Source organism: Malaya genurostris, chromosome 2, assembly GCF_030247185.1.
Source record: "Malaya genurostris strain Urasoe2022 chromosome 2, Malgen_1.1, whole genome shotgun sequence".
In the NCBI taxonomy this organism is placed as follows: Eukaryota; Metazoa; Arthropoda; class Insecta; order Diptera; family Culicidae; genus Malaya; species Malaya genurostris.
In genome coordinates this window covers 229,533,551-229,557,127 of record NC_080571.1, presented here as the reverse complement: position 1 = coordinate 229,557,127, position 23,577 = coordinate 229,533,551, and the positions used below count along the sequence as shown (strand labels likewise).

The 23,577-nt window shown below is 36.4% G+C and overlaps 1 protein-coding gene across 4 annotated transcripts in view; it reads left to right on the top strand.

The window, feature by feature from the left end:
• LOC131427945 (uncharacterized) overlaps positions 1–23,577 on the top strand; it is a 739,358-nt gene that overhangs the window by 167,974 nt on the left and 547,807 nt on the right. For all 4 annotated transcript variants that reach the window (XM_058591542.1, XM_058591541.1, XM_058591540.1 and 1 more), the window contains exon 2: positions 11,713–13,047. The gene's annotated coding sequence lies outside the window, so the exon portion shown is untranslated. The remainder of the gene's footprint in view (positions 1–11,712; positions 13,048–23,577) is intronic.

Below are 23,577 nucleotides of genomic sequence, written 5' to 3'. Positions count from 1 at the left end.
CACAAACTCAAATTCAAATGAAAGGTCCCTCGGGAGTAACGGGGTAAAATGTGCAAAAAAATTAGGGTAAATTGTACTCAATTTTTTCAAAGACCGCTCAACCGATTCTCTTCAACAAAAATTCAAATTGAAGCTCGTATGATCCTATAGATTGCTATTGAATTTCATCTGGATCCGACTGAACTAAAAACGTTTCATCGATTTTTTCAGAGACCGCTCTTCCAATTTCCACTAGCCTAAGTTCAAATGAAAGGTGTTATACCTTCATATAATTCTATCAAATTTCATCCGGATACGACGGTTCCGGAATTACAAACTGATAGATGTAAAAGTTTAATTTTCAGGGGCGTGTTTTTATACATGACAGCGAAACATTTAATCAAATACATGTAAACAGCCGTATAATTCTTGAAATGGACAGATTTTGTTAATTGATGACCAAACAAATTGATTTTGAGTATACCGGATCTTCGTTTCAGATTCTGGAGGTACCGAAAAAAAGTGATCGTGTACTTTAAACCGGAAATCACTCCAATTTCTTAGAAGCGGATCAACAAATTCTTCACAAACTCAGATTCAAATGAAAGGTTCCTAAATTTTGTTTGAAATTTTGTTACCGTGCGAAATCTAAGTCTGGAAACATATTCTGTTTTCAAGATCCAATGTGACAGATACTGTAAAAAAACTGAAAATTTTGACATAAATTTTAAAATCTTATCATCTATAATTCCAGAATCGTATAAAACTCACCAATGTTGTATGGGACCTTAATTCCTTTAATTTTAATTTTTGTTTTTGAAGTTCGATTTGGCCTTTTTAAGGAAATGATTGAGCTTTGAGAAACGAATCGATACTGAAACCGGAATTCTAAAATCGGTGTAGCCGAAATCAGTTAAATTCACCTGAGGAGTCTGTTGATATCTTTGAGAAATTGTAGTGCGAATTAAAATTTGGGGGTACATTCCAAATTCAAAAACGAATACTGTAATATAATTATTTGGTAATCGACTATCTGCAAACCCGATAAACCTGATTAATTTATGTAAAATGGACATGGACAATGTCTCTTTTGAATCATAGATGATTCGGTTGAGCCATCTACGAGAAAAATGAATTGCATTATTTTAATTTCGTTTCACATATCATCCTGTGGCTCCCCAACCAGAAGTCGGATCCAAACGTAATTCAGGAACCTTGTTTGAGAGTATACTACTTTTCATATGAATCTGAGTTTGTAGAAAACGGTTTAGCTATCTCCGTGTAAATTGAGTGAAATTATTTGTCACACACGCATTTGCTGATCTCGACGAACTGAGTCGTATGGTATATGGAAGTTATGTTCTTCCAGCATTTATTGCTGTAAGTAGTTTAAATCAATATAATTATGGAATTACTTTCAACTCGAAAATGCTGATATCATCTGGTTTACATACGCCATATTCGAACGATTATGTTGCCAAAAACAAACTGTGCTAAAATCGGTCCGAGGCAAATTGTCATGAAAAAGGATGCTGTACACAGTCTTTTTGGTACTTAAAAACAATTGTATGTAACAGTATAAAAAATTCGGAAAAGTCGCTTATACAAAAATGTCGATATCTCCGTTGAAAATGGACGGATTTTAACAATCTTTAGCTTGTTGGATAGCTATTACCGTGTGGAATCTAAGTATAGAAACATATTCTGTTTTCAAGGTCAAGTGTGACAGATATTCTCAAAAATTTTGACATAAAACTTCGTATAACTCAAAAAGTAAACATTCGATCTCAAAACCATCCAATAGCTTTCTTTGTGACCTTTCATTTGCGACTAGTTTGACCAAAAACAGTCCATCTATCTCTGAGATCTCGACCTCTTAGTTGAAAACACACATACAGACACACACGGGCATTTGTTAAGTTCGTCGAGCTGATTCGAGACCCTCCGGGCCTCGGAAATTTTTTCCAAAGTTTGAGCGAATTCTATACCTATTTTCTATATATATAAAAACCTGTTTTAATCCACCTAGTGGTGTAATGATGCCTTTCTCATGTACATATAATATTGTGGTATTCTATTCAAAAATTTTCTCTTCGATTTTTGAAAGAAACCAAGTGATTGTTTATGCATAACATACAGAATAAAACAGTGCTTTGATTGCGTAAGCCATCCTTAAGAAAACGAAGTGGTTTCACTATTATATGCATTTCCGGCACCGCAACCCGAGAACCGGTATAATCAAAGTCGGTTCGTACGGCCACCAACTAACATGACACACAAACTCTTCCAGTACGCACCCTTTAATTCCGAAACCGGAAGCCGGATCCGGATGAAATTCAGGAATTCCGTATGGGACCGGAAGACCTTTCATTTGAATCTAAGTTTGTGGAAATCGGTCAAACCATCGCTGAGAAAAGTGAGTGAGATCCATTTTGGTATATATAACCACTACTTCTGGTACTTCCGGAACCGGATACTGGGAACCAGGATAGCCAGAATCAGTTTGTTTGGTTGTCTACTGATTATGACTATCGATTTGTGTAGTTTTGAGACCAGTTTAGAAAAATTTTGACGTTTTTTGTTTCGCCGATTTAAGTGGCGGTGTACAATATTGAACACACTTTACCCTATAATTCCGGAACCGGAAGTCGGATCCGGATGAATTTCAGGAATTCCGTATGGGACCGGAAGACCTTTCATTTGAATCTAAGTTTGTGGAAATCGGTCAAACCATCGCTGAGAAAAGTGAGTGAGATCCATTTTGGTATATATGACCACTATATCTGGTACTTCCGGAACCGGATACCGGGAACCAGGATAGCCGAAATCGATTTGTTTAGTTGCCTACTGATAATTATTATCGATTTGTGTAGTTTTGTGACCAGTTTAGAAAAATTTTCACGTTTTTTGTTTCGCCGGTTTAAGTGGCGGTGTACAATATTGAACACACTTTACCCTATAATTCCGGAACCGGAAGTAGGATTTGGATGAAATTCAGGAATACTATATGGGGCCGGAAGACCTTTCATTTGAATCTAGGTTTGTGGAAATCGGTCAAACCATCGCTGAGAAAAGTGAGTGAGATCCATTTTGGTATATATGACCACTATATCTGGTACTTCCGGAACCGGATACCGGGAACCAGGATAGCCGAAATCGATTTGTTTAGTTGCCTACTGATAATTATTATCGATTTGTGTAGTTTTGTGACCAGTTTAGAAAAATTTTCACGTTTTTTGTTTCGCCGGTTTAAGTGGCGGTGTACACTATGGAACACACTTTACCCTATAATTCCGGAACCGGAAGTCGGATCCGGATGAAATTCAGGAATTCCGTATGGGACCGGAAGACCTTTCATTTGAATCAAAGTTTGTGGAAATCGGTCAAACCATCGCTGAGAAAAGTGAGTGAGATCCATTTTGGTATATATGACCACTATATCTGGTACTTCCGGAACCGGATACCGGGAACCAGGATAGCCGAAATCGATTTGTTTAGTTGCCTACTGATAATTATTATCGATTTGTGTAGTTTTGTGACCAGTTTAGAAAAATTTTCACGTTTTTTGTTTCGTCGGTTTAAGTGGCGGTGTACAATATGGAACACACTTTACCCTATAATTCCGGAACCGGAAGTCGGATCCGGATGAAATTCAGGAATTCCGTATGGGACCGGAAGACCTTTCATTTGAATCAAAGTTTGTGGAAATCGGTCAAACCATCGCTGAGAAAAGTGAGTGAGATCCATTTTGGTATATATGACCACTATTTCCGGTACTTCCGGAACCGGATACCGGGAACCAGGATAGCCGGAATCGGTTTGTTTAGTTGCCTACTGATAATTATTATCGATTTGTGTAGTTTTGTGACCAGTTTAGAAAAATTTTCACGTTTTTTGTTTCGCCGGTTTAAGTGGCGGTGTACAATATGGAACACACTTTACCCTATAATTCCGGAACCGGAAGTCGGATCCGGATGAAATTTAGGAATTCCGTATGGCACCGGAAGACCTTTCATTCGAATTTAAGTTTGTGGAAATCGGTCAAACCATCGCTGAGAAAAGTGAGTGAGATCCATTTTGGTATATATGACCACTATTTCCGGTACTTCCGGAACCGGATACCGGGAACCAGGATAGCCGGAATCGGTTTGTTTAGTTGCCTACTGATAATGACTATCGATTTGTGTAGTTTTGAGACCAGTTTAGAAAAATTTTCACGTTTTTTGCTTCGCCGGTTTAAAGGACGGTGTACAATATTGAACACACTTTACCCTATAATTCCGGAACCGGAAGTCGGATCCGGATGAAATTCAGGAATTCCGTATGGGACCACGAGACCTTTCATTTGAATCCTAGTTTGTCAAAATCGGTTCAGCCATCTCCGAGAAAACCTAGTGAGATTATTTGACACATACACACACACACATACATACATACATACACACACACACACACACACACACACACACACACACACACACACACACACACACACACACACACACACACACACACACATACACACACACACACAGACATTGCTCAGCTCGATGAACTGAGTCAAGTCGGTTTTTCAAGTGATTGCATAACCTTTCTATATGAGAAAGGCAAAAAGGTAAAAAAATCTATGTTCAGCCACAAGTGGTGACTTTTCAGCCCTATTATATATATATATGATTTGGTTATTACCATGAGGACATTATTTGCTTCCGCAATTCTGAGATTTTTGTGTAGGGAAAATTCTAAACCTACTTGGATTGTGTAATGGGGAAAATGAACTTGTATACTAACTTACTAACGAATACAGAGAGCGAATCGATTCAATTGAAGATTGCATCGATTTTTGTCGGAATTTGCTTATAATATTATGTGACATTACATCTAATGGTTCTATATTTGTGAGTCTGTGTAACATATTTGTACTAAACCAGGGTGGACGCTTCAAAATCATTTTCAGAATTTTATTCTGAATCCTTTGAAGCGCTTTCTTCCTGGTGGAACAACAACTTGAACAAATGGGTACTGCATAAAGCATGGCTGGCCTGAAAATTTGTTTATAAATTAACAATTTGTTTTTTAGACAGAGCTAAGAATTTCTGTTTATAAGAGGATATAAACATTTAATATATTTATTACACTTTGCCTGGATTCCTTCAATGTGATCCTTGAAAGTGAGTTTTTTGTCATACGTTAAACCTAAGTACTTAGCTTGATCAGACCATGTCAATTTCAAGCCATTCAATTTGAGAATGTGATTATTGTTTGGTTTAAGAAAAGAAACTCTTGGCTTATGAGGAAAGATAATTAATTTCGTTTTTGCTGCATTTGGTTGATTTTCCATTTTGACAGATAATCACTGAAAATATTTAAACTTCTTTGTTCAGATCTCTCTTAGATTTCTACCTGTGGCTAACAGACTTGTGTCGTCACAGAATAGCGATTTCTGACAACCAACGGGTAGACTTGGAAGATCAGAAGTGAAAATATTATACAAGATTGAAGCTACGCTCGAACCCTGCGGAATACCGGCTCGTACGTGTAGCAATTCAGATTTGCAATTCTGATAGCTAACCTGAAGAGTACGATCAATTAAATAATTTTGAATCATTTTGATCAAATAAATAGGAAACTTTAAATCAGATATTTTTGCTATTAAACCTTTGTGCCAAACACTGTCGAATGCTTTTTCTATGTCTAGAAGAGCAACTCCAGTGGATAACCCAGAAGATTTATTTACTTTTAACATGTTCGTTACTCTGACAAGTTGATGAGTAGTTGAATGTTCATGACAAATCCAAACTGCTCTGTTAAAAAAATTGAATTCTCATTTATATGAGACATCATTCTCAACAAGATAATTTTTTCAAAAAGTTTACTGATAGAAGAAAGTAAGCTAATTGGTCGATAACTTGATGTTTCTGCTGGGTTTTTATCAGGTTTGAGGATAGGAATTACTTTAGCGTTCTTCCATCTTTTTGGGAAGTAAGCTAATGAAAAACACTTGTTGAAAATTTTAACCAGGAGTCTCAAGCAACATCGGGAAGATTTTTAATAAGAATATTAAAAATTCCATCATTACCAGGAGCCTTCATGTTTTTGAGTTTCCTAATAATTGATTTAATTTCATCAAAATTCGTCTCAATAATGTCATCTGGTGATAACACTTGGGTTGAAATATGATCATATTTCAGTGAGACTTCATTTTCAATAGGACTCACAACGTTCAAATTAAAATTGTGGACACTCTCGAACTGCTGAGCAAGTTTTTGAGCTTTTTCGCCATTCGTAAGAAGTATTTGATTTCCTTCCTTGAGAGCAGGAATTGGTTTCTGAGGTTTCTTAAGAACCTTAGAAAGTTTCCAGAAAGGTTTAGAATATGGTTTAATTTGTTCAACTTCTTTAGCGAAATTTTCATTCCGCAAAAGAGTAAATCTATGTTTAATTTCTTTTTGTAAATCCTTAACTATGTTTTTCATAGCAGGATCACGAGAACGTTGATATTGTCGTCGACGAACATTCCTCAACCGAATGAGCAGTTGAAAATTGTCATCGATGATAGGAGAATTTAATTTAGTTTGAGCTTTGGGAACTGAAAGATTTCTAGCTTCGATAATATAGTGATTCAAATTATCAATTGCTGTGTCGATGTCCGCAGAATTTCCTAAAATAGTTTCATGATCCACATGATTTTCAATGTGAGATCTGTAATCCAGCCAATTAGCTCTATGATAGTTGAATATAGGACTAATTGGATTAATTAAAGCTTCGTTGGAAAGTCTGAATGTTACAGGAAGATGATCTGAGTCAAAGTCAGCATGAGCAATCGGTTCACTACAAATGTGACTTTGATCCGCTAGAACCAGATCAATTGTAGACGGGTTTTTCACGGAAGAGAAACAAATCAGATTACTGGGATAAAGAACTGTGAAGTAACAATAAGATAGTTGATTATAAAGTATTTTGCCATTACGGTTATTTTTCCTGCAATTTCACTGGACATTTTAATTAGTCACCGGTGCATTGAAATGGTAAATATGCTCTAGCGATTAAATAAATTCCATGAATGGGTTCAACTTCGATTCACAAGCTTCCAATAAGTTTAGTATTGAAAGAAGGTGAAATTTGATGTTTAATTTACCGCTGGACGAAAATGGCAACTCCACCACCCATTGCAGTAAACCTGTCAAATCGATGAACCACATAATGTGGATTACTTTTCAATTTGACATTTGGTTTAAGAAAAGTTTTTGTCACAATGGCAATATGAATTTTGTGAACTTTGAGAAAATTATAAAATTCATCTTCACTCGATTTCAAAGATCGAGCATTCCAATTTAAAATATTCAAATAATTATTTAACCTCACTGTTAAATTTTAAATTCATTATAATATTATTTGCAAATTGCCATACAACTTGAAATGCTTCAAAAAGTGATGAAGTGGAATTTATTCGGATGATCATTTAAAAAAAGTTGATCTTATAGGTAGATCATTTTATTTTCCGTTATATCGCCTAAATCGACTTCGTTTAATGAAGCGAATGGCATTGAAGGAATATTTGTAGGTAGATGTCTAGCTGGTACACTAGTGTAACTGCCATTAGATGAAGATGACTTGGCTGATCTATCTATTAATAAATTGTTTTCGTTAGAAGATGAACTGAAAGGCGTTCCTGTTTTTTGTTTGTTTACATTAGAAGAATTAAATGGTAGTTGTCTACCTGTTACCAAAGCGTTACTGTCATTAGAAGAAGATGATGATGAGGTCGATCTACCTGTCAATAAATTGTTTTCGTTAGAAGACGAGTTGGAAGGCATATCTATTTTTTGTTTTAAATTCGAAGAAATAAGTGCCTTAGAATAATTAGGCGTGGCATTTGTAACGTTTTTTCATTTTCAGATAAGTTCTGTAAATTTAAAGTCGTTGATTTGACTTGTTGTCTAAGCGAACGAGCGTTTAAAATTTCTTCCCTTATAGGACGTTTCAAATAATTGGATTTATGATTTCCATCGCAAATTTATCAGTGGTTTCACTCATTGGACAAACGTCTTTCGAATGCGATTTACCACAATTCAAACACCGTTTATCCATAAGATAATTTTTGGTTCCATGGCCGAAGCCTTGGCAACGACGACATCGCGTTAAGTTTGAAATACGATTATGCCGTTTATAACATAATGTTCCCAATGAATTTTAATGTGGGAAATGAAACGTACTTTTTCTAAAGTTTTCAAATTGTTTACATCACTTCGATTGAAGTGTATTAGGTAAAGTTCATGGGAAATTCCAGAGCGTGGTTTAGAAGTACCATTCGCTCTTTTTTCATAAGTATTACTTGGGAAGGGGCAAAACCAAGCAATTCTTTTAGTTAATTTTTAATTTCATCAGTACTTTGATCATTTGATAAGCCTTTCAAGACAGCCTTGAAGGGTCTGTCTGATTTTATATCGAATGAATAAAACTTATGAAGTTTCTCGGACAAATACCGGATAAGACGTTCGTAATATTCCAATCCATCAACCAAGACTCGACATTCTCCTCTTCGTCCGATTTGAAATGAGACTTTTACTTCCGGGAGAAAAGTAGAAAGGTCAGTACGGAATGCTTTGAAGTCGGAAATCATCACCGTCACTGGTGGCATAGATTGATGTTTCTTCCCAGAACGACAAGCGTCCATTTTGGGAATTTTCAAAGAATTTTGTTCTATATCGCTACAATCGGATTCAGGAAGAAGCTCGTAAATATTGTTAGACGGCATAGGATCAACGGAAGAGAAGTCCGTCCGTTGTCTTTTATTTTTACATTCAGATTCTATAAGATCGTGAATGTTATTAGAAAAATGTTGAATAACGGATTGTGATTTATTCCGTATTGAATTATTTTTAGACTTAGGCTTGTTGCCTTTCCGGTTGAACGCAGGCATTTTTGAAATGAATGAAATTTTAAATTAAATTAACTAGGCTATATTAGTCTTCGATTAGACTTCTAGTTTGGAAAAGTCTTGATAAAGACTGATTTTGTGGTAGTTCGAAGAATAGTTCTTTGAATAGCTAGCCTTAAAAAAGGCTGATTAATTTCTTAGTCACTCAAATATCACTTTTTGTATAGCCTTGAGAAAGGCTTATTAATTGTTAGTCTTCAAAAAGTCTGTTAGTGATTTAGGTAGCCTTATCACCTTATGATTCAGGAACCGGAAGTCCGATTCGGATCAAATTCACGAATCCCGTATAAAACCATAAAACCTTTCATTTGAATTTGACTCTCCTCATCAATACTGTCCATACCATAGCACTTACAATTAGAGAATAATTATGAAAACATTCATGAGCAAAATTTGATTAAAATTTGAAAGCTACTTTAAAATTTATTGCGTATAAGGAGTGTATCGATAAGTAGTTTGCAATATTCAAACAGTTATTACTCTGAAATGGCTTAATTTCTTGCAGCTGTGTTGCGGTGACATGTTTGTTTACATGTCAATAACAGCTGCGCAATCGATTGGTTTCGGTACGGTTTATCGTTTCAACGGATCAAACTTCGGAACTCCCTGAAAACGTACAAGAAACAGAAGGTGCCGAAAAAGTCCCTGGTACAGCAAGTTCAGGCCAAAACAAGAGCGCGAAAACTGTATAACCGGATTCTACAGAATAAAGACGGATACATCCTGATCGACGACGAAACCTACGCCAAGGAAGACTCTTGAGCGCTGCCCGGACCGCAATATTATACGAAATCGGTGTACCATGACTTGGACGACGCTGACACCACGGTGGCGATGGAAAAGTTTGGGTATAAGGTGTTGGTCTGGCAAGCAATTTGTACCTGTGGTTTGCGGTCGTCGATTTTCTTCACGAAAGGCACAATTAACGCCTAGCTGTACGAGGAAGAATGTTTGAAGAAGAGAATGCTGCCACTGTACAGAAAGCATAAGGCTCCTCCTCTCTTCTGGTCGGATTTGGCTTCAGCCCACTACGCCAACTCCGTTCTGCAGTGGTTGTCAAAAAATAATGTACAATTCGTGGAAAAGGACATCAACCCACCGAACTGCCCGGATCTTCGGCCAATTGAAAGGTATTGGGCAATTGTCAAGTGACACTTTCGGAAGGAAGGTACAGTGTCCCAATACATGCAGGAGTTAAAAAAAAACTGGACAGCTGGCACCAGGAAAGTCACAAAAGTAACTTCGCGGAATTTAATGAAGAATGTCAAGTCCAAAGTGCGAGCGTTTCACAGAAACTAGGATTTTCTTCAATATGATCAGTGAAATGCATAAAAATGTAATTTTTCTACAATATATTAAAAACTGATGTCAAAATATGTTTTTTCTCGCTTTTTTATTCAATAATCAATTTTGCTAACTACTTTTCGATATACTCCTTATTGTAAACAAAAGTTACTATTTTATAACAATAAAACCTAAATAAAAATATAATCATGTTTTTCTAATATATCGTGGTTTTCGTCAATGAAACAAAAAATGATTTCATTAATTTCTCCGTGAAACATTGTGGAGAGGGTTCAAAAAATTGTGCACTAGCGGATGCCCCTCAGGAAGAGGTGACAAAAAAAGCCCTGATGCTAACAATTGTTACTTATATTTGGGCTAGTAATATTTTTCCCAGTATTTCACTAAAATTTCCGGTTTATACCCGGTGAAATCAAATTCCCGACTTTTTCCCGATTTTCCCGGTCACTTTCCATCCTGTAATCACCTCATTTAACCCCTCAACGCTCAAGGGAAATATGTTTCCCTTCTATAAAAAATCGTTATAGATTCTTCAATTACTATTAAATCGATGTTTTTTTACTGAATGTAAAATGTATTGAAAACTTATTTCCAAGACGACAAATGTGTTTCTGAACGAATAAGTAAAAAGAACTATCAATCTGCATCATCTTTATTGCACTAAAAAAGTTTGTGCAAAATGACGTATAGAAAATGAGGTGACAAAAAAAGCCCTGATGCTAACAATTGTTACTTATATTTGGGCTAGTAATATTTTTCCCAGTATTTCACTAAAATTTCCGGTTTATACCCGGTGAAATCAAATTCCCGACTTTTTCCCGATTTTCCCGGTCACTTTCCATCCTGTAATCACCTCATTTAACCCCTCAACGCTCAAGGGAAATATGTTTCCCTTCTATAAAAAATCGTTATAGATTCTTCAATTACTATTAAATCGATGTTTTTTTACTGAATGTAAAATGTATTGAAAACTTATTTCCAAGACGACAAATGTGTTTCTGAACGAATAAGTAAAAAGAACTATCAATCTGCATCATCTTTATTGCACTAAAAAAGTTTGTGCAAAATGACGTATAGAAAATAGAACACATAATAAATGTGTTATGTGCCACGTCCACAAGAACATGAAATCGTTTCGTAGAATGCCATAACTAACTATTTATTTTACTGTTTTGATATTTAAAGCAATTAAAGCGATGAATTAAATTACAACTCTTCTTATATTTATTTCTAAGAATCATAGGGAAAAATTTTCCCATGAAATTATAGGAAACTTATGCACCCTGCTATGTTTTTCTGGTGATATTCTCTTAATTTACACCCTCAACAGCTAAAATATTGTCTTGTACTGACATATTTCGTCCTGCACATCTTATGGTTGTAAAAAAGTTAATTCCACCCCAGAATTAAAATTTTTCATCCATAATTATATGTATCTTCACGTGAAGCATTAATATTATCGTTATTTTTTTAAATTTTCTTTGCAGGATACATCGCGGTCTCCCAGTGGCCTAAGTGATTACCACATACACAACAAAACACCCGATCCATCGAACCAACTGAGCCGGAATTGTTGAAATTATGCAAAATAATTGATTGTTACTGCTCATTGATCAACCTAGTTGTTACGTTGTGATACAACAATAGTACATGGTAGCATGGATAAAACAAAAATCATGGAAAAGTAAAACACAGAGCCGAAAAAAATAAATCCGTCACCGTCGTTGCCGCCCTCCGTCGTAGCCGCCCACACGCTGTATCTCTGTCACTAGAAAAGGCGGAAAAAAGTGTCAACAGTAGCAAGCGGAACTGATTTTATAACCTATCGTGCTGTGCACTATTTGCAAGTTCCGTTATTTTTTTAGTCCAATGTGGTTGAAAGGATTCTGAAAATAGTACTCCACCAAATGGGTTGAACTGAACGTGTGTTGGGATCGTTGGGCTATTTTTTTTATTGGTGGCTACTCAAAAAAAAATTCTGAACTCGGGATCCGACGAATTGATGCTTTGGAGGAAGGTCGCGGTAAAGAGAATATAATATGCGTTAAAAAAGAATTAAACAAGCATTAATTTTTAAGCTGTGAAGAGAAATTACGGGGAACGATAGTTCAACTTATCAGTCAGTCAGTCAGCGTGGAGCAAATAGTGAAACCAGTGGAGGGCAGTGCTTGGGGAAGTGTAATAAAAATAATTAAAATTTATACCGCTGTTAATGGTGGAAAAAATGCCACCAGTGTTGACACTGAAAAATAAAGCAAATGGATAACCATTATTGAAATCGTTGTTACGCTTCTCGCATGTTCAGTAGTGGCGGTTTACTTACATAGTAAAAATGTGCAAAAATATTTAAAGTAGATAAAAGCGAAATGAAACATTTGTAGTATCGAAAAGGGCCCCAGAGAAAGTTCGTGGAATTAATGATCTGCAAAATTATGTAAACGAAGCAGAAAAAAACGTGAAATCAAGAAGCTAACAAAATCAAGTGTCTCGTAAATCTGGCCCGAAAGTCGAAAGAATCGTTCGGAAAGGGAAATAAAATACCAGACCCGTGACGATAATGCTCATCCAAACATCCCTGCTCGGGCAGCAGGCAATTTAGACGGTGAAGGAAGGAACACGGTACTCTGCGAGGTGATTGTAATCAAGTTGGGCCGGTCTCAGGCGTTCCGAAGGTGACAGAATACGAAAACACTGGAGCTGAAGCTTGTCCTCCCACTTGATTTCGAAAATACGGACTGGAGGCACCGGACCAGTCATCAGATAGCTGCCAGTGGCAGCCCGAGGGAAGGCCGTAACAAAAAGGGAGGTGCCGTAAAAAACAGGTGAGATCATTTATTTCACTCTGGATGTCGGTTTCACCGATAACGGTGCCTACCGCTCACTGTCCTGCTGGCCGATTTTCTCCGGTTCCGGTCGGTCGTTCGTCGACGGAGATGGCACCGAAACGATCTGTCTTAGCGATGTGTACCGACTGCTTAAATGGGTATTGTAAAACGACAAACATGTACTGATCCGAAGTGGAAGCAAGATTAGCAGGTCTGATGGATGTGAAAAAATCTGCTGTGAAAAGTCAATTGTCGCTTTGTTTTGTCTTGAAATAGAATTCCATCATTTCGTAAAAAAAAGTTGCCTTTCCGACAGGTCAGTTTATACATTGTTGCTTTCAAATATTTCAAAATAGCTTCCAGTAAGCATAATTTCTGCCAACTGCAAGCAAATTCAATGATCATGAAATAGTATCTTTTATAGCTTTATTCGTGAAGGACAAAACAAACCATTTATAACACACGAAATGTGCTAAAAGTTTCCAAAATTGTCTGGCGTGTTAGTTTAATCCAGCTTTTCTCCCATTTCTATCACTTTTATCCTCATAATTAGACTTTCCGATAATGCCTATCAATGCTGAGCAGGCTTCACAAAACGGCCAATAAGAAAATTATCTCTCGGATTATGCTAATTGAGAATGCACAGATGATGCTTTTGGTAGGTTGTTTCGATGAAATCTGTTTCAAGCCACAAAATGGTCCGGTTTCCTGATAGTACATTGCCAGTTAGGTTTTCGAGGTCCTTTCAAGAGACAGTCTTGCTAAGGAAAACAATCAGATTATACGTTCTGGGGGAATCACAGTTCGTAAAGTGTTCTCTAATACTTAAATGTTTTGCCAACAATTGTGATTTCTCTTGTTGATAAAATCATGAATTATATCATTTGCATTTTGCTTTGTCTCTTTTCTGTATATATAAAATAAGGTTGGAAAAAGTGTATGTAGGAAACAGTCAGTGGGAAAATCATGATCAGAAAAAGTTCATTTCATAATCACTCGTAAAAAAAAACAGTTCAAGAGATTTTCTCAAAAAAACTCAGTGGCTGAAAAAATCACTTCCGTGATTTTAATTCATGAAACAAGCAACCACAAAACTTTGAACCTCGAAGTTCACAAGTGTAAGCGAAGCTTGATGACGAATTTTCACCCACAGCTATATCGATAAAGAGTCTTCGATGATATTTCGATGCTGAATTTTCACTACGCATCAGTTTGACACCGAAGTGATTCGTGCAAAATTGAATTATTATATTTTCATCAATAGAGACATGTCTAATGAATAAATTCGCAACTGAGAAATAATAATTGCGATATTTTCGATGCACGTTGGGTGGTAAATATGAACAATAATATTTTTTTCCACATTCCAAAAAGTGATTATATCAACGGAAGGCTGTTTCAATGCCAGTTGGTTGATTACACTGCACTATTTAGATTAAACCCCCCAAAAAACGCAATTTATCATGAGTTTGATTTCTAGAAGCAACAGGAGTGCAGCATTGTGCCTGTCTTAAGCACACAGCAGGCGCAGTGATTGAACTAGCGAAGCGATAGCCTGCGCTATTGTTAATTCTGCGTACGTTATTCAAGCTAAATTGGCCACCCTACGAACACTTAACATTTTCGGAAAGATTTAGTTTTTGTTTATCGGTGAATTTACTCATTATGTATTCTGCAAAGGGTTGAGATATAACGACAATTAAAATCCATTTCTCAAAAATCTTCTGTTCAAGGATCACATCAGCCATATTAAATGTGCGAATTCGCTAGTGAACTTTTCACAACAGTACCCTGTGAAATCAGTTTCAGTGAGAATCGCGTTTTCAAAAAATCAGTAGGTACTAATCTATTCTGCGGTGAGTTTTCTGATCGATGATTTTTTTTTTGTTTGAAAATCACTTGTGAAAAATTTCAGTCGCAATTTTCGAAATTTTGTATTTTTCCCACCACTGGTGGAAGATGTTCTATGGCATGCGTGAACCGCTTAACAGGGGTTTATTACATTGAGAAAATCCATCGAGAAAAAGTAGAAATTTTAGAAAATATTTTTGGTGTTGAACTGGAAATTTTCCACTCATTGCATGCTAGATCTTCGATGATTGTTTCGTGCGTATCGAGTTGTGCAAGGCTTGCCCGCTGGAGAGCAAAATATGAATACTACCCACCAAACAAATTTTACAGGTTACTTATGTCGTTTTCGCTTGATGCCAAACCTAACCCAGTTTCCACTCTAACTGCTGTCAAACCGTTTGTTTGAAACCAGTTTCGAACCTAGTTTCAACGCTGTTGAACTGAAAATCGAGTCAGTTTCGAACCTGGTTTTAATATTAGGTTTGCTTAAACCCTCGTTGCTAAGGGCGAAATCAACACAGTTTCGTGAAAAGTGTTTGTTTGATGAAACTACCCTGGGTCAGTTTCAGTTTTCTCAAGCGAAAACGACATTAAACACTCTTACTAATTTGTCAAGTGACGAAAAAATTTATTTTTAATTACTTAATGTTAGATTAGCATACATTTTACTGGTTTCGATTAAAACTTACATTCTGCTGAAGGTGCGGCTGTATGAATTTAAATGCACCTTTTACCAGCCAAGCAGATGTGTACTGCTGTGGCTCAGTCGATTAACAGTCGTACTTTGTGATCGAATGATTTACGGTTCAAGTCGCGGTGGTCGCTATATTTTTTTAAATGAATTTCATGTCATGAAATTTTTTACACAATATTAAATGTTCTTTCACGTAAATTTGCGTGAGCTGCGACGCTCCATTTATGTGCAAAAGATCACAGTGTTTTTTCGAAGTGTGTAAATTTTACTGAGCCTACTGATTTATGTGCTTTACTCTTTCGCACCGCATGCTCAAATAAGTATGGGTGCCAAATGAACAGCGCACGGATTTCCATTTTCCGGTATATGAGTTGTGTTAAATGCCTGCAAGTAAAATTTTATAATTACTATTAGAAAAATAAACGTGAATAACGTGGGTAGATTATTTTATGATTCGAGGTTTTCTTAAAATCCCACTGAAATCCCGCTGAAATTTTATTCAGAGACAATAGGATTGAGATGTGCAAATGACAAGTCAAATTATCACCATTAACTTAAACACCAAAACTCAACCTTATTGAGCAATTCCTTTTAAATTCGAGGGATGTTTTTTTTTTGTTAAAATTTGTTCTGGTCCGAAGAGGCGAATGACCTAAGATGTTAAAGCCTCTATAATTGAAATAAAAAAAAAAAAAACATTGCAAAATTTGCGTCATCAATTATAATCATAAACTGTATGTAAAAATTTAACCTCTTGAACTTCATTAACATTAGAGTAACTGTGCTACAAATAGTACATTGAATTGATAAATGAAATCAATTTGAAGTGAAATGTGAATATATTCTGGTACACAAGACCATAGTTGCTGTTGCGAGAAAGCGAAGCTTCTTGAAAATATTGTTTCATTTTACTTTCGAGCAAATACATTAATAGTAACTCTTTTCACCCTCAGCATCAATTATGGTTTGATACCTTCGAAGGATGCTTCGTATCTTTCACTTGCTCACAGACTATTTAGATTTTGTATTTTGCTTGGATTATTTCGAGACTTTTGATTTGCGAGCATGAAAAAATTGCTTCGAACTACTTCTGAAAAGTACAAAAAATAATCGAAAAAATTGAATGTACAGGCACCGAAAATACAGAGATTTCAGGAACAAGTGAAGAAAATACAGTACAGTTGATTGAGAATGGTTTCGGTCTATTTACATCTAATCTAATATTATTGCACTACAAAGTATGCATAAAGAACCGCAATTAAAGACTGATCAGTTCTATATGCCACTATAAAGCTGGTATATAACCATAAATTTATTCATTTTGAAGAGCAATCTCTTCTCTATGATTGCTTATAATATTTTGTGATTACATCTCGAAACAACCATGTCGTGACGTTTTTGATGAAGTTTATTTTTTCATAAGGTAAAACGGTAATCAGAACAGATTGGCTCAAATGCCACGTTACCCTTGTTGTATGGAGATTTATGCCTTGTCGCTAGATCTGTATTATCATCAGGGAAAGAAAAGACTAAAATGAAGGAGCTGGGTAATTTAGATACATGTAATCAAAAGTAAATTCGGCATCTATAGGATGCCGAACAATCTATTTTAACCTTTATAGGGATAGACTCTGGTCTTGATTATTGCTGCCGAACAGTTCGAACAGAAATCTTCTGTTTGTTTAGAAGATTTAGAGAGCCATCATCATTACTGCAGAAAAACAATCGTTTTCCTGCAACTGCCGGAGCCGTTCTCGAAACCTTCCATCTCACCGACTGAACTACTGGGTTCTGCCGATATATCCGCTTCAGAACATCATTCTCCGTCAATTTTTCCTCGAGATCCCAAGGAATAACGAAAGAAATCCTGTTCCCTGCATCAGAACAGTAAGGCTCTATCACAAACCTATTTTCGCCCGCCTGTTCGTTTATCATTTCGAGTTTCTGTCTGAACCAGGTCGAGTTGTCCTCGTTTTTCGGATGGAACCAGACAACCCCGAACCTGAGTCCGGAACCATCGAAATGAACGACTTAGGAGGTGTAGTAAAGAGGAAATTATTCAAAATCCTCAGCAGATTGCTCTTCAGATCCGTTGTAAACAATCCATCCAGCATACGAACCTAAAAACGTTCTGTTGAACTGGGTTCAGTGTCCTCGGAAGGAGATTTTGTACGGCCAGATGGTTTCTTACGGAGTCTTTTGTTTTGATTCCGTTCGGACTTTTTGCCTTTTGTCTTCTTCGCATTCGGATTTCTATCCGGTTTGGCTGGTGACGGCATACGTTTTTTTCCTTAAGGATTTCCCGAACTAGCATCACCAGGTGCCGTGAACCGATCACTCCGAGAATCAGACTCGCAGTTTTCGGGTTCCCGATTGGCAGGCGATGTAGCGCCGGAATTTCCAAAAAACCTGGATTGATTTCGTTTCCATCTTAAATTAAATAAATCTTCAAATTTTCTTAGAAAAATAGCTGGAATTACCAACTATTCGCTATGGCAGTTCGAAGTAAAAGAGAGATATAAAGCGATTTGGGAAAACAGGTAGGTGGGACGCCAACAAAATATGTTTTCCGTCAATAATTACATAAAGCAAAGCCTTGGTATTACATTCCTGTAGTGGAATTTGACCTTCTGTTTCAACAGACTTCGTAGCCGATTCAGAGTGTACAGAACCATTGCATGGCTAGTGCTACGATTCCACTGACACTACGAATCCTTCTAGGTCGGGGCTTGAACATACGACAACTGGTTTGTAAGACCAGCGCCCTATGCATTGAATCGCCAACCCGGGATCAATAAATACATGCAATTTACAATTTCACAAATCGATCACAAATTCGAACGATGGAACTTCTTTTTACAAAAAATCACACTGAAGAATAGTTATGCAGGCGTAACGTTATTCAGTACAAAAGAACGATAATAAAGCGTATTTAATTCTCACCGAAATGAATCCGTAAGACAGCAAAATTTGCCAAAGTAGAGGTGACGGTGTGAATAGTAAAAAAAGCAAAGTTTGACATCAAAAGGAAAATATCTTTCGGCCAACTTCGTTTCTCTCATTTATCATTAACAAAACTGAAATGGAGAGACGAGAAGTGAAAAGAAAAAAACTGCTCAGTATAGTAATTAAAACAGCAATTAATCTGTTATGTATTTATATAGCTTCTATGGCAGACATTTCTTCTTAAGTGGCCCCCAAATCTGAAAATTTTATTTTATCATAATTTATTGAAGTGCAGCTTCCTTTATTCAACCACTACCGCATACATATATCTGAGTGCTTTAGGAAAATGTTTAATTTATATCTCATTCTGATTGTGTTCAGAACATTCTCATAAGCTGTGCTGTCTAGTCGAAACCTTTGATTATTCGATATGCAATGATCTGGTTTTGGATTAGAATTGAATAAGAGAAATAAAAATATGATTTCAAAATTCACTGCTTCAAATATGAAAAGATGCTCTTCGTGGAAATTATTCCGTCTTTTTTGTTGCGTCTTTTTCCACGTTCTTGTTACTATATGTTTTCATCAGGAAAACTGAACTATTAAGAATTTCCTGACATAATAACATGGATGCAATTAATCAGTATTATAGCATTATAATTGTTCGATAATAGCACTAAATGGTTGTACATTCTATATTAGCTGTGATGCTACGTAACTCCCGTGTTCTTAAGGGATCAGGGTTATTTCACCGAAAGCCGTTTCGCCGATTGGGCCACTTCGCCGAATGTCATTTCGCCGAAAGCCATTCCACCGAAAGGGTCATTTCGCCGATTCCTACAACTGTCTTAATATTACGATTGAAATTGATTTAACATAAACACAAATGAATGATAATAAGTTAACGCCGTTTTGTTGACCTACAATTGTACTACTTGAATGAAGATTGATTCTTGTACTCTTGAATAATGACCGAAATGACATTTCGGCGAAATGACCCTTTCGGCGAAATGACCTATTCGGCGAAACGACTTTCGCCGAAACGACTTTCGGCAAAATGGCTTTCGGCAAAATGGCTTTCGGCGAAATGACCCGCTCCCGTTCTTAAGCACTCAAGTTTCAAATATGTGGACTAAACACAATGTTAAGGTTGCCACGAAACATCTACGTCGTATTAGTGTTGATTGCAAACGAGTTCAGTGCAATCGATCAATGCTTATGGTTACTTAGGATACGACATACAAATTTGTTTTGACATTAGATGAAATAAATTAATGACACAATTTCGGTATGTTCTGAACTGTATCTAACTGAGAACCATGTTAGTAGTCGTCTTTAGCATCCACTTGTCGATAGCCCATCGTTTTTCCAATGGTCGGAGTTGTTGGATAGACTCACGTCTTTGGTCATCACCTGAACGTTGTTCACGGCATTCGACTTCAAGGATTTTTTTCCTTATTGACAAGATGCTAATTCCCTCCAAAATAGAACGGAACAATTGTGTTGCTTGGAGAAACCTTGGAGTACCAACTCTTTAAGCCACAGAAACAGATATTTTTTTTACAAAGTCTGACAACTTAATTTGTTGGAAAATCTTTGCCACTTTTCTTCTACTGGTTTCCGTGTAATTAGGACGTGTATCATGCATTCAAACTTTGTCAGAATTTTCATGTAGGAAAGACCGGCGCTACAATTTGCAATTTGTGGTTTAGAATAAAAGATGCATCAGTTTTCTAACCAAGTCGCGATAAATTGATCAAGCCAAAATCCAACATTTTAGAAACTGCGGGACTATGGGGCTCAAAAGTTTCACACAAAAATGAAGAACAAATGTGGTAGGGCGCCAAATCTCAAGATACCTTAGAGAGAGCCAAAGTAAAGTAAATCGCTTTCGAAAGGATTGTCTGTTTATTTCAATCTTTCGTGAGATATAATTCTGCTCGCCGAAAATCTAGGTACTGACTCGAAATTTGACGTCCTGCTACACTAAAACCTCAATGTACGCGACTTTTTGTACGCATTTTATTTGAAATAACGCGATTTTTTATTTAATTTACGCGATGATCGCGAAAAAAAATATTTTTGCATTATGATGGAAATTTCAACTTATATACATATACAAGACAATCTAACATGCTTCAGGGAATTGAATATTGTGAAATGTACATTAATGAATTGTTCAGTTTCAAAGAATCTAAATAATATCGTGAGCATTCAAGAATTTTCTGGAAAGCTAATATTGTATATAATCACTTTTATATGGCTATTGAGTGCGGTATGTACTCGTAGTACTATTTTCAGAAAATTGACATACTGTGATAAGATCTGTAGAAGAACTTGCTCATCCAAAAGGCCTCTACCTCGGAAAAGGCCTCTACCAACGTAACCGATGATCCATCCGAAAACTTCCTGGAGTTAAGGCCTTAAGATTTACCAGTGTAACAAAGTGCATTAACGAACTTATCGTTCTCGATCTATATTCGTGATGCCACATGCGATCAATAGGACGATTGTGATTTCTCTAGCCCATCCAGGAGTTCAGGCCTTAAGGTCTATCAGTGTAACAATATTTATACATGCACAATGCACAATACAGATCTTAAGACCTGTTTTCACTGAAGTTCTTGGACGAGAAAAGATCTTCAGTGTTCCGAGTTCCGAGAAAAGATCAAAATACACAAGTAAGCAGCATGTAGCTCTACGACTATGAGCAGCATTCAAAAACAATACATAGACTACTGAATGCTCGTATAAATCTAAAGACCTGTTTTCACTGAAGTTCTTGGACGACTGGGAACCTATCTGGAACAGCTATAAATAGACAAGTAAGCAATGTGCAGCTCTAAAAGTATGAACCACAAACAAAAAAAGTATTAGCCGTTGTAGTTCTTGCTGTGACACTGAGTAGTTCCTAAAAATAATACTCCAAGGAGTTCATGAATCTTGGAACATCTTTTAGGCATAGTCTCAGAACATACTCAGAAGGTCCTCAGGTGCTAAAGCATTGGATGTAGTAGGATTGTTCATGATATTTACACTAAAACCAAATGATATTTGAAAAACCATTTTTTACGCGAAAAACTTGAAATAACGCGATGTTTTATTTAATTAACCCATCCCCAGCTCTACGCGTAAAATGAGGTTCCAATGTATACCCAATAATTTATGCACAAACTGACATTAAAGTCGTTATTGAAGACTATTTGATTGTTTTGCTATATATAATAAACGCTTTGCTTAAATTGTGGGGAACGTGCTATCTGAGTCATTATGTTCTGGGCCCTGTACAGACAATTTATTTTCGAGACGCAATCATAATTTTATTTTCCGCAGAATCGAAAACACTCAACAATTACTGCATTCAGCACGATGCGAACTTTTACAAGCACTAAAAAGGCCGTCGTTACGAAGGACAGAAATCAAATGTACCCAAAAAATTAAAAAAAAAGTCTGTTAAAAATGTGCACGTTTTGACATAAACACGATTGCTAACTGACGTCTGCTTGTCTCATGGAAGCACGTTTACAAAGTCAATCAATGTATCGAAATAGTTGCTGATTTATAAGATTTTTAAACTGTCCGATTCAACTCCGGTCTCCCCTACAACGAGACTAGTAAAAGTTTAGTTATTTTTCTTGAAATTTTTTTTCACATTTTCATCGAAGTAATTTTATTAAAAAATGTATTACAGCTTAATTCGACACAAACACTACCTAAATACAGGATTGCGCAAAGGATTCTGACACATTTTGTCCTCCGGTTACACTGGAACCCAACAAGGGAGGGAAAAACCGAACACGGCATTGAAAACTAGAAAACTACTGGTTCATTTTCGTCTAGTAGTTTTCCATCGTGGAGCACTAGAGTATCGCTCACCGCGTTTTTATTTATAGCTGGTTTTTGAAGAATCAGTCGTACGTTGGAACTATTTGTGAGTTTAAAAAACAGTTTCAAATTAAAACCAAAAATGTCGATGCCTTCGTGTAATACTGTGAAGCTGTGGGTGAAAATTTTTGTATGTCTGTGACCAAAATAAAACCTCCGGGCCACGTCTGGACAGTCCGGACACCAGAGAATGTTAAACGAGTTTGTTCCGCTCTTGTGACAGGTCCTGCGCGTTCTGGTTTCCATCGAATGGTGAAGAAAGATTTGTCGTTATAAGATTAATCATCATACAGCAGTTGAAACCGGTAGATTATGGAGCTCGTTTATCGTTCACGAACAAGTTACACCCAAACCTCCGTTTGCGAACACTTCTTTTACGTTACCTCTTTTTACCTAACTCTTTTTACGAACCAAATCCCAGATAACGTAAACTTTTTTTACGAACCAACTTCGTAAAAAGAGGTTTTTGCATCCAATCAAAACAATTGCCGGCTCCATGGAAATTACTACGATATGGGTATTTTCGAAACGGGATTGATGAGTAGATGACGGAAAACGATGTTTGAAGTGGTTCGGAAATCCAAGATGGCGTCTTTCGGTTCTTTGATATTGCCTAAAAACATTTAAAATATGGGTATTTCCGGGACGGGTTTGATGAGTATATACCGGGAAATTATGTTTGAAAGCGCTTCAAAAATCAAAATGGTGAGTTCAGTTGTATCGGTATTCTTTGACGATCATTACGATATGATTATATATCGTTTAAAAAGATGTTATGCTTCTGACAAAGGTGTTTCCTGCTAATAATTATTGTTTGAATATTGTACTATATTTTCGAAATGACCGTAACAAGTAGACCTCTAAACAGCTGTAATAATTTTATATTGTTATAGTTATATTGTATGCTTTCAATATTTTTTTGAACAACTGGAAGTCTCAATCTAATATTCAAGTGGTAAGAGTCAGTTAGACAACTGATTTTCTAACATTTATGAGCAATTCCAGAAATAAATAGCAGATAAACTGACAGGATAGACTTTCTCCGAATCGAATGAAACAATGTACACCTCTTCAGTATGGCAATCTCTTTTTCCTAATAAAGGAACCTTTTCGACTCAATATTAAATTTTAGAATGTCGAAATTTAAAACC